A 12,526-nucleotide genomic window follows, 5' to 3' on the forward strand; every position below is an offset into this window, starting at 1 on the left:
GAGCGGATAGGAGAGGAGGGGGGCCACGGGCACGGCTCGGCTCGGCACACGGGGAGGGATAAACAGCGGATAGGCAGCCAGCAGCCAGCGCGTGCGGGATGGAGATGGGGGATGATGAGGGAGGGAGGGAGGGAGAAGCTCGCAGTTGCGGGGGCGGGGGTGGGGAACTGGGGACTGGGTCGCCTGCTGGCCTTTCCTTTTTGTAAGGCGCGTGGCGGCGGACCGGACAAACGGCCCCCACCGTTTGCCCCTCGTACCTGCACCGCTGATGGGAATGGGATGCCATAATAATTAATAAATCTAAACCACTTCTATAAGAAAATAGGGAATTTGGGTTTCTGGCTTTTCTACCTTTCCAAGCAGTGGCGCCTGTTCTTGTTGGCCATTTGCGCGACGTCTCGTGCGCCGCCACGTATTATGAGACGGATGGAGTATGCCGAGTTTTTCGCTTGATGGTTTGTGAACCGTGGCGAGAGGGGTGTCGGCGTGCTCTGGATGACGGCTTGCAAGTTGTGTTATCGCCAGATCTTTTTGGCGAGCGAAGAGGTAAAGTTCCTTAATTGCTTGGCGGTCATGGCTCGATTTCGGTTTTGGAGTAAGATAGGCGGTAGGGGGGGGGGGGTTGCGTAGGCTCGATTACATTTTGTCATGACAATGTTACTACTATCGACATACTTTCAACCTCAGTGTGCCGCTTCGGCCAATGGCTTTCCGAGACCTCCTCCCACCTTCGACGGCTGGATCTACATGGCGGAGACGTGATCCACGATCCATGTGGAACACCACCACCGCAACCCCTCCCCCAGGCCCTATTGGCGTGCCAAGGGTACGGTCTATGATTGGTGGGAGAAGCGCCGATAGCGTCCACGAAGTAGCATCGTCACCTTTTTAGTGCGATTCCGAGGATACACGACATCGAATGCTTGGAAACGATATAACCAAGATGGATCTTAGAAATGAGATCTTCCCACGTCAGATGTCGCCTACATTTCCCCCATAATGGTGTATATTTTTATGATGGTGGCAATGGCCCTTCCACCGCCAGTGGCATTTTCCTTAGCAAGTAATTCCTTGCCTCGTAGAATGTTTTTTTCATCACTATTGACCCACAAGGACGACGTTTTTCCTTTATCATGTCCACGTGGTCACGACGACCAGACTTCGGCATTGCACTATCAATTGTAGTCTTTTCCTGTGAACGTGAAGTGGTCATGCACTCATGGTGGATTTAAGTTTTGTTTGTGGATCTATGCATGTTAACAATCGAATCGTATCTTCTGCTCCCTCCGTCACGCAATATATGATCGTTTCTCAAGCTGAAAAACGATCATATATTGTGGGACGGAGGGAGTTTTAGTTGCTTCTTTTGTGTCAGGGCTGGCTGATCATACGTAGTTGGGTTTCTAAGCTTTTTCTAAGGGGGAGTTGGTCCATTTTCAAGGGAAAGAGAGAGATAAAGAAAAGAAGAGCCTGTTGAGGCTCGATCACGTCGCGCTGTGGTTCTCGGTTACCAGCTGCGGCGACCCCGTTTACTCAATTGTTTATCTGAACTATACTACGACGATCGTGATTAGCATGTAGAGACTTAAAAAAAACGCTTACCAAAGCATTGACATTCTTTGGCGAATGGCGCGTCGTCGATCCAGTGGATCGCCAATCGGATATTCTTTAATTAGGGTTTAATCTCTCTCGGCTAGGCTAGCTAGCAGCTGGTCAGATCAGATCGACGCCGAAATCCACTCCATAGCCTACACCTATGTATCCAAGACATGGTTTATTCCCTCCATCCACCCGAAAAAAGAAAGACATGCTTTTATTCTTTCCTCTCTGCGAATATTGTAGTGAGCACATTTTTATTGAGATTACGACCAGTGTTTAGGAAATGATTGGGACCAGGATTGCTTGGAAAATTGATTTGGACTAGGAGTGTTTAGAAAAGGATCGATGCTTGGAAATCAGATCAAATATAAGTATATCCCTGCTGCGTGCAACATGCTCGGCAGAATATATTTCATGGCAAAATAAAAGGGGGAGAAGCTAGCAGACATGCTTGGCAGAACGAAAGTACGTATGATCTTATCTTGGGGTGAAATTTCTTGTGGTCACATTGTGTTTGAACCCGCAACGTCTGCAGCCGGCACATGCACGCATGCATGCCGTGCCACCAGGGGTGAACAGTTAGATAGATATTTGTTCTGTTTGTCTCAGCTGTTACTCTTACTCCATCCCAAAGATCCAGTCAAGCCTGGCTAACTGACCGGCCACATATTTGGTCTGTTTGTCTCAACTATTGCAGTACAAAATTTGTCACTAATTGGTCTCCCCCTCTCTCTCATGACAAATAGTGAAGGACCAACTCAAAAAACAAAAAAGTTAGGGCATCTCCAGCGTGGACCGTCCGCATCCGTTCGGACATGTGTTGTCATCCAACGTAGACCAGTCCAGACGTCTTTTTTTTCTCGTAAACAGGAAACAAACCGCCGGAGAGGGGGAGCTTTGCGGGAGTCCGGACTGCTGCCACGTAAGCACCCTTCAACCCTGGCACACCAAAAAAAACCTCCGGCTGCGAGCGCCGCCCGCTGCATGCGCCTTCTCCTTGCATGAAACGATATCCGTCTGCCCGCCTACCTCCATTAAATCAACGTGTGTGCCGAGGAACCTACTCTGGCGCCCCGAGCGCTACATTTCCGTCCTTGTGCCGACCGACATAAAACACCTCCCCGGTTGGCGCCTCGCATCCACATGTGGCCAGGTGTCAGGCAACCACACCACACCTTCGCTCCCCATCTCCTCCTTGCACCTCACCCGCCATGGCATCCGGCTCGAGAGCCCTGTGGGCCGGCCTCTCCGGTGAGCAGAATAAGAAGATCTCTGGCATTGCAGCCGGCTGGGTGGCCCGACGAGCCAGCCGATACAGTCTGGCTTGCCGACAAGCTCTCCAGACCGACGCCACCGCCATTGCCATGACGTCATCGCCCCTCCAGGCCGGGCAATGCCATCTCCCGGCAATCTTCCGCGAGCGATGGCGGCAATGCGTCCGATCGGCGAAGAAAGAAGCCATGTTGCAGAGATTGACGCGGTGGCGGAGGAAGTTGACTGGGGCACCGACAAGGACCTCGCCAACTCTGCGTCGGCCACGCCTGCCACCGCCGCCGATAGCAAGGAATAGTATGCCACGGGAGGCCGCCGCTTGGGTCTCATGAAGGCCACCGCCATCGTCTTGTCGGCCTATCATAGGCGATGACTTTGCCTGCTTCGCGGGGGCGTAGGCCACAGTAAGCATGTTCCAACCGCCCCCAAAACCAATCTTGATCCGTGCTTCACGGCTCCCCTTCCGATGAAGCATATCCCTTCGAGGCGCATGGCGGTCCGGCGAGCTTGCTGCCGGACATGGGAAAGACATGCCATGGGAATGGGATTTCGCCGCGGCCGCGATAGACTAGGTTAGATAGCCTGGCATTGTCCGATATAGTCTAGTTGAAATATGTCCGAATGTAAATAGATTAGATGAAAATGCCGGGTTTGCATGTGATTCACCCGGTCAGTTGAAATTCGGTTTGGATTGTATGTGGCTACAGTTGGATGACCGGCTACCGTATCAGTATCATAGACTGGTCCCTTGTCTGCGGGTGAATGTGGTGTCTGATTTATGGGTCAACATCGGAGATGCCCTTAATTAACGAGAAACTCGTCCGTCAAGGAGCTTACTTAATTACGGGCAGTTGCATGCACGCACGGTGCTACGGTGAAAACAGGTCGCCCACCGAGGCAGAGAAAACAGCAGATAACATTTTCCTTAACCCACCCACACACACGCACCCTGGCTAGCTGGCGAATCGACCACGCATTGATCCTACCAGATACGTACACATTTGCCACGGAAGTAATTAGCAATCCAGGTCCAGCCAGCCAGACAACAAGTATGCACTTTTTCGGATTGTTTGTTCGTGCGTAATACTCCCTGTGGGTACGAATTTAGTTAGTAGGAAGCTTCGTGGAAGGTGCGCGCGCAGGAGGCGACGACCGCCCGGAGGTGAAGCCATGCATGGCCTCATCGATCACTCGCCTCACTGGCCGTATCTGGAGCTGGGACGCACGGCGCTTTGGAGCTGGCCGCATGCAGGCGGTGGGCGGGAGCGGCGCGGCGCGGGCGGGTGCGCGCGTGGAGAGGGAGCGGCGAGGGGCGCGCGCCTGCCGGGCGAGTTCGTTGGGAGAGTCTCAATCTTGTGTGCGTCCACGCCCGCCGGGTAGGCGAAACCACGTGCGGCGGCGAGGATTAGCCTTGGCTCACCCGGGGTGGGAACAGACGCCCCTGAGAAAGAGCTCCAGCCGTTACTAGAGCAACCCAACACGCTGACCCTAAAGGAACGTTCTTTTTTTCGTTTTTTTTTTTGTTTGGGTCGGCCGTTCGTCTTTTTTTATTTGAGTCGTTAGTGCGGTCAACGCGCAGGCCCATTTCTGCCCTCGCGGTCGGCTTGCTGTGGTTTTTCAATCATAATTCAAGCAAAATACAAACATTTTACATAGTTTTACAAGCAAACAAATACAGCATAGTCCGTAAGCTAAACATAAATATATCATTATTTACAATTCAAATAAAAATTAAATTGTCCCAAATTATATTTAAAAAAGATACATCTATTGGTTGTCAACATGAGCCCATATATGCTCAACCAATTCATCTTATAGAAGTGCATGCTCTAGCCAATGCAACCAAAAGACCGGTCTGAGAGAGAGGGCCGGACATTATACTCCAACACTCCCCCTCACGTCTATGCTCATTTGGAGCTATATGACGTGGACAGCGGAAGCGGGGGCAGGCCGCAATTATTTATTGCGTTTACTGGGTTTTGAACCCTGAACCTGTTGGTTGTAAGTTTATACACCTAACCAGTTCATCCATCAGACCGATCTTAGGGAGAGGGCCGGACATATACTCCAACACTCCCGCTCACGTCTATGCTCCTTTGGAGCTATATCCAAAAGTCCGAACTGATGGAGGGAGGTGGGCAATATATTTCAACACATCTTGCAGCCGAACGCGAGTTTTCCAATCACGGATTTGATGATGAAATTGGGTGAACTGTGCAAACATTGCCGCTCCTCCATGCTCACGCACAACATTGTCATCCTGAAACTGAAACCCTTGGTCGTAAATACGTTCCGGGTGCTCATCCTCTATGATCATATTGCGCATGATCACACAAGAAGTTATCACCTCCCACAACTTCTTGGTGCTCCAAGTTCTAGCAGGATATCGCACGATGCCCCATCGAGATTGCAGAGACCAAAGGCACGCTCCACATCCTTCCTAGCACTCTCTTACTCTTGTGCAAATCTCCTCCTCTTCTCTCCTACGGGGTTGAAGATTGTCTTCACAGTACTAGTCCACTGAGGATAGGTACCGTCAGCTAGGTAGTATCCTTTGTTGTAGTTGTGGCCGTTGATGTTAACATTCACCGGCGGGCAGTTGCCTTCGGCAAGCGTTACAAACACCGAAGAGCGTTGAAGCACGTTGATATCATTGTGCGATCCGGCCATGATAAAGAAAGAGTGTCAAAAGATCTTGTGAGGCCACGGCCTCAAGTATGACAGTGCAAGCCTTGACATGGCCGCTATACTACCCCAGCCAAGCAGAAGGACAATTCTTCCACTCCTAGTGCATACAGTCTATACTACCAAGCATCCCCGAGAAGCCCCTGGTGGCATTCATCGTCAACAAGCGGGTTGTATCTTCAGTCTATACTACCAAGCATCCCCGAGAAGCCCCTGGTGGCATTCATCGTCAACAAGCGGGTTGTATCTTCAGCATTTGGCCCTCTCAAGTACTCAGGGCCAAACATTGCAATCATAGCCTTGCAGAACTTTACATGGAGTCTAGGCAGATAGACTTGCTCATACGAACATACTCATTAATGAGATCATCGGGAACTCCGCATGATCCGGATAGCTGCAGTGCATTTCTGATAAGAGGGGAAACTAATCTTTCCAAGGGCATCCTCCTTGCACTTGAAATACTTATCGTATTCGACCATCCCTTCCGGATATGGTTGAAAACATGCCTAGCCATACGAAACGACGTCGAAATTGGTGACGTTTGAAGAGCGGGCTGGGTATCTCAAAGTAGTCCTTCCATCACAAACCTCACGTCCATCGGCGACGGGCAGGTCACAGACTCCGATGAGGATGAGTAGGGCATGGAAGGCGGCGGGGCCTCGAGTGCCAAGTGGGCCAGTCTGTCTCCCATGTTATACTCTTCCTGGCTGGCGACCACACCTTCATTTTCCGGGTCCTATCACCGCCGCTCATGGAGACGGCCGATGGAGGACGTGGTCGCCGAAAGGAAACAACAAGGACTTGGACGACTGACGCAGTCGTATGCTAGGTTTAAGTCTGGTCCCCTTTTTCACTGAAAAGTGTCCGATATGTAATGAATGTGCTCCGGTTTAGATGAAAATCATCCGGTTTACATGTAATTCATCTATTTATTGAAATCCGGTTTGAAATGTATGCAGCTACGGTTGGATGGCCAGCTCCCGCATCAGTGTCCGCGGGCTGCCCCCCGGTCTGCGACGGATGCGGGGTTTGACTTGGGGGTGAGCGTTGGAGATGCCCTTATATCGTGCAAACATCAACTGCATAATATTTGCCCTTCGTGGACATGAATAATATTGGTGCCATTGCAAAGTGGGGTTAGGGCATATCCAACATGGAACACTAAAACAGACACAATATCCGTCTGTGAATAGTGATGCGGGAGCCAACCATCCAATCCTATCCATCAAGGGTCCGAACACATTTCAAACAGAATTTACACAAATCGGGCAAATTTCATGCAAACTGGACGATTTTCATTTAAACCAGACCAAATTCATTAAATTTCTGACATATGTGAACTAATCAAAAGGGTACGATACTTTTTTAACCTAGTCCAAATCATCGCTGGCCATGGAGGCGTCTGTGTTCCACATCTTGTCTTTCGCATGTCCGACAAGCTCAACGATCATGAGCTCCAGGAAGTGAAGTTGCGGGAGGGGAAGAATATGATATGTGACACGACCCATATGGGACACGAGATGTTCCCACGTCCGTGTGCGACCTCCTAATATTCCTTGCCGGAGTCTATCGTGTGGACAACGCCAGACATGGACGGGCCGATCTGGTGGTCGTTGCGGCCGACTACGAACCAAGTGGGCGGCATGACAGACGCGGTGTTGGGGAACGTAGTAATTTCAAAAAAATTCCTATGCACAAGCAAGATCATGGTGATGCAAAGCAACGAGAGGGGAGAGTGTCGTCTACGTACCCTCGTAGACCGTAAGCGAAAGCGTTATGACAACGCGGTTGATGTAGTCGTACGTCTTCACGATCGACCGATTCTCAGTACCGAACGTACGGCACCTCCGCGTTCAGCACACATTCAGCTCGGTGACGTCTCGCGAACTCACGATCCAGTAGAGATTCCGGGAAGAGCCTCGTCAGCATGACGGTGTTGATGAAGCTACCGACGCAGGGCTTCGCTTAAGCACTGCTACGATATGACCGAGGTGGATTATGGTGGAGGGGGGCACCGCACACGGCTAAGAGATCAATGATCAATTGTTGTGTCTCCAAGGGGTGCCCCCCTCCCTGTATATAAAGGAGTGGAGGAGGGGGAGGGGCCCAGCCTCCTATGCCCTTCCATGTAGGAGTAGGAGAGGAGAAGGAAGGGAGAGAAGAAGAGAAGGAAAGGGGGGCCGCCGCCCCCTCCTTGTCCAATTCGGACTAGAGGGGGAGGGGGCGTGCGGCTGCCCTAGCCGACCCTCCTCTTCTCCCACTAGGGCCCATTAGGCCCAATATGCTCCCCAGGGGGTTTCGGTAACCCCCGGTACTCCGGTATATGTCTGAAACCTCCTGAAACACTTCCTTGTCCGAACATAGTCGTCCAATATATCAATCTTTACGTCTCGACCATTTCGAGACTCCTCATCATGTCCATGATCATATCTGGGACTCCGTGTTGGGGAATGTAACAATTTCAAAAAAATTCCTACGCACATGCAAGATCATGGTGATGCACAGCAACGAGAGGGGAGAGTGTTGTCCACGTACCCTCGTAGACCGAAAGCGGAAGCGTTAGCACAACGCGGTTGATGTAGTCGTACGTCTTCATGGTCCGACCGATCAAGTACCGAATGCACGACACCTCCGAGTTCTGCACACGTTCAACTCGATGACGTCCCTCGAACTCCGATCCAGCCGAGTGTTGAGGGAGAGTTTCGTCAGCACGACGGCGTAGTGACGATGATGATGTTCTACCGACGCAGGGCTTCGCCTAAGCACCGCTACGATATGATCGAGGTGGATTATGGTGGAGGGGGGCATCGCACACGGTTAAGAGATCAAGGGATCAATTGTTGTGTCTTTGGGGTGCCCCCTGCCCCCGTATATAAAGGAGTGGAGGAGGGGAAGGGCCGGCCCTCTCTATGGCGCGCCCTAGGGGAGTCCTACTCCTACCGGGAGTAGGATTCCCCTTTTCCTAGTAGAACTAGGAGCCCTTCCAAGTATTAGGAGTAGGAGGGAAGGAAAGGGAAGGGAAAAGGAGAAGGAAGGAAGGGGGCGCCCTCCTCCCTAGTCCAATTCGGACCAGCCCATGGAGATGGGTGCGGCCACCCTTTGAGGCCTTTCTCTCCTTTCCCGTATGGCCCATTAATGCCCAATACGAATTCCCGTAACTCCCCGGTATTCTCGAAAATACCTGAATCACTCGGAACCTTTCCGATGTCCGAATATAGTCGTCCAATATATCGATCTTTACGTCTCGACCATTTCGAGACTCCTAGTCATGTCCCCGATCTCATCCGGGACTCCGAACTCCTTCGGTACATCAAAACACATAAACTCATAATATAACCGTCATCGAACTTTAAGCGTGCGGACCCTACGGATTCGAGAACTATGTAGACATGACCGAGACACGTCTCCGGTCAATAACCAATAGCGGAACCTGGATGCTCATATTGGCTCCTACATATTCTACGAAGATCTTTATCGGTCAAACCGCATAACAACATACGTTGTTCCCTTTGTCATTGGTATGTTACTTGCCCGAGATTCGATCGTCGGTATCTCAATACCTAGTTCAATCTCGTTACAGGCAAGTCTCTTTACTCGTTCCGTAATACATCATCCCGCAACTAACTCATTAGTTGCAATGCTTGCAAGGCTTATAGTGATGTGCATTACCAAGTGGGCCCAGAGATACCTCCCCAACAATCGGAGTGACAAATCCTAATCTCGAAATACGCCAACCCAACAAGTACCTTCGGAGACACCTATAGAGCACCTTTATAATCACCCAGTTACATTGTGACGTTTGGTATCACACAAAGTGTTCCTCTGGTAAACGGGAGTTGCATAATCTCATAGTCATAGGAACATGTATAAGTCATGAAGAAAGCAATAGCAACAAACTAAACGATCAAGTGCTAAGCTAGCGGAATGGGTCAAGTCAATCACATCATTCTCCTAATGATGTGATCCCGTTATTCAAATGACAACCCATGTCAATGGTTAGGAAACTTAACCATCTTTGATCAACGAGCTAGTCAAGTAGAGGCATACTAGTGACACTATGTGTGTCTATGTATTCACACTTGTATTATGTTTCCAGTTAATACAATTCTAGCATGAATAATAAACATTTATCATGATATAAGGAAATAAATAATAACTTTATTATTGCCTCTAAGACATATTTCCTTCAGTCTCCCACTTGCACTAGAGTCAATAATCTAGTTCACATTGCCATGTGATTTAAAACCAATAGTTCACATCACCATGTGATTAACACCCACAGTTCACATCGTCATGTGACCAACACCCAAAGGGTTTACTAGAGTCAATAATCTAGTTCACATTGCTATGTGATTAATACCCAAAGAGTACTAAGGTGTGATCATGTTTTGCTTGTGAGAGAAGTTTAGTCAACGGGTCTGCCACATTCAGATCCGTAAGTATTTTGCAAATTTATATGTCAACAATGCTCTGCACGGAGCTACTCTAGCTAATTGCTCCCACTTTCAATATGTATCCATATTGAGATTTAGAGTCATCTGGATCAGTGTCAAAATTTGCATCGACGTAGCCCTTTATGACGAACCTTTTTGTCACCTCCATAATCGAGAAACATATCCTTATTCCACTAAGGATAATTTTGATCGCTGTCCAGTGATCTACTCCTAGATCACTATTGTACCCCTTGCCAAAAATAGTGTAGGGTATACAATAGATCTGGTACACAGCATGGCATATTTTATAGAGCCTATGGCCAAGGCATAGGGAATGAATTTCATTCTCTTTCTATCTTCTGTCGTGGTCGGGCTTTGAGTCTTACTCAGTTTCACACCTTGTAACACAGGCAAGAACTCTTTCTTTGACTGTTCCATTTTGAACTACTTCAAAATCTTGTCAAGGTATGTACTCATTGAAAAACTTATCAAGCATCTTGATCTATCTCTATAGATCTTGATGCTCAATATGTAAGCAGCTTCACCGAGGTCTTTCTTTGAAAAACTCCTTTCAAACACTCCTTTATGCTTTGCGGAATAATTCTACATTATCTTCGATCAACAATATGTCATTCACATATACTTATCAGAAATGCTGTAGTGCTCCCACTCACTTTCTCGTAAATACAGGCTTCACCGCAAGTTTGTATAAAACTATATGTGAGGGAGTCCTGGATTAGGGGGTCTCCAGACAGCCGGACTATATTCTTCGGCCGGATTGTTAGACTATGAAGATACAAGATTGAAGACTTCGTCTCGTGTCCAGATGGGACTCTACTTGGCGTGGAAGGCAAGCTAGGCAACACGGATATGCATATCTCCTCCTTTGTAACCGACCTTGTGTAACCCTAGCCCTCTCCGGTGTCTATATAAACCGGAGGGTTTAGTTCGTAGGACAACATACAATCATATCATAGGCTAGCTTCTAGGGTTTAGCCTCTCTGATCTCGTGGTAGATCTACTCTTGTACTACCCATATCATCAATATTAATCGAGCAGGACGTAGGGTTTTACCTCCATCAAGAGGGCCCGAACCTGGGTAAAACTTCGTGTCCCCTGCCTCATGTTACCATCCGCCTAGACGCACAGTTCAGGACCCCCTACCCGAGATCCGCCGGTTTTGACACCGACATTGGAGCTTTCATTGAGAGTTCCTCTGTGTCGTCGCCGTTAGGCTTGATGGCTCCTTCTATCATCGTTAGCGATGCAGTCCAGGGTGCGACTTTTCTCCCCGGACAGATTTTTGTATTCGGCGGCTTTGCACTACGAACCAATTCGCTTGGCCATCTGGAGCAGATTGAAAGCTACGCCCCTGGCCATCAGGTCAGGTTTGGAAGCTTAAGCTACACGACTGATATCCGCGGAGACTTGATCTTCGACGGATTTGAACCTCTGCCTTGTGCGTCACGCGGTCATGATGAGTACGATTTAGCTCTACCATCCGACAGTGTTCAGGAGATCGCACCGTCAGCCGCTCTGACCCTCAATTCGGAGCCAGTTGCGCTGTCCATGGACGGGTGGATGGACCCCGCCACGGAGGCCTTACCCCCATTGGCGATCGAGCCGAACATCGACCTTACTCTACACGAGAGCCGTGTTGACAAACTGCCGGATCTCTCTCCGGCCACGGACTCCGAACCGCCTATGCCCGTTCCTAGCGAATCCAATTGGGCGCCGATCATGGAGTTTACCCCGCAGATATTTTTCAGCACTCGCCCCTTGGCGACATACTGAACTCATTAAGGTCTCTCTCCTTGTCAGGAGAATCCTGGCCGAACTATGTCCGGCATGACTGGGATGCGGATGGCATCAAAATTCACCGCCCACCCACCACCCACTTAGTAGCCACTGTCGATGACCTAACTGACATGCTCGACTTCGACTCCGAAGACATCGATGGTATGGACAACGATGCAGGAGACGAACAGGAACCACTGCCCATAGGGCACTGGACGCCCACTTCATCACATGACGTATACATGGTGGACACGCCAAAAGAAAACGACCACGAGGAACTGAAGGACGCAATGAAGGGTTGTCCCCTCGAGAAGCAGTCAAAGCGGCGGCGTAAGCGCCGCTCCAAATCCCGCCTCGGCAGAAACAACGACCATACAGACCCAGCGTTAGAGCAGGGTGAACCATCGCCGGACCACGGCAACCTGGAGAATCAAACCGAACAACCCGATTCTGTCAAAGATAACAGTCCGGATGACATCACACCGGACAGACACCCGGAGCAACAGAATGCCCGTCAAAGGCTCATTGCCACCGCAAGGAGTCTAAAAAAGCAGAAGCAAAGGCTCAAGGCTGCGCAAGACACACTTAAAATCAGATGGAGTAAAGTACTCAATACAGCAGCGACTTACGGCGGTAATTGCCCCACCAAGAGCTACCCGAAGCGGAAGTTGCTACCTGAATTTGACGAGGAGGCCTTAGATCCCCCGCAACCAAAAATTAAAATGGCCACCTGGCCGGAT

The sequence above is a fragment of the Triticum dicoccoides genome, chromosome 2A (genome assembly GCF_002162155.2).
Source record: "Triticum dicoccoides isolate Atlit2015 ecotype Zavitan chromosome 2A, WEW_v2.0, whole genome shotgun sequence".
In the NCBI taxonomy this organism is placed as follows: domain Eukaryota; kingdom Viridiplantae; phylum Streptophyta; class Magnoliopsida; order Poales; family Poaceae; genus Triticum; species Triticum dicoccoides.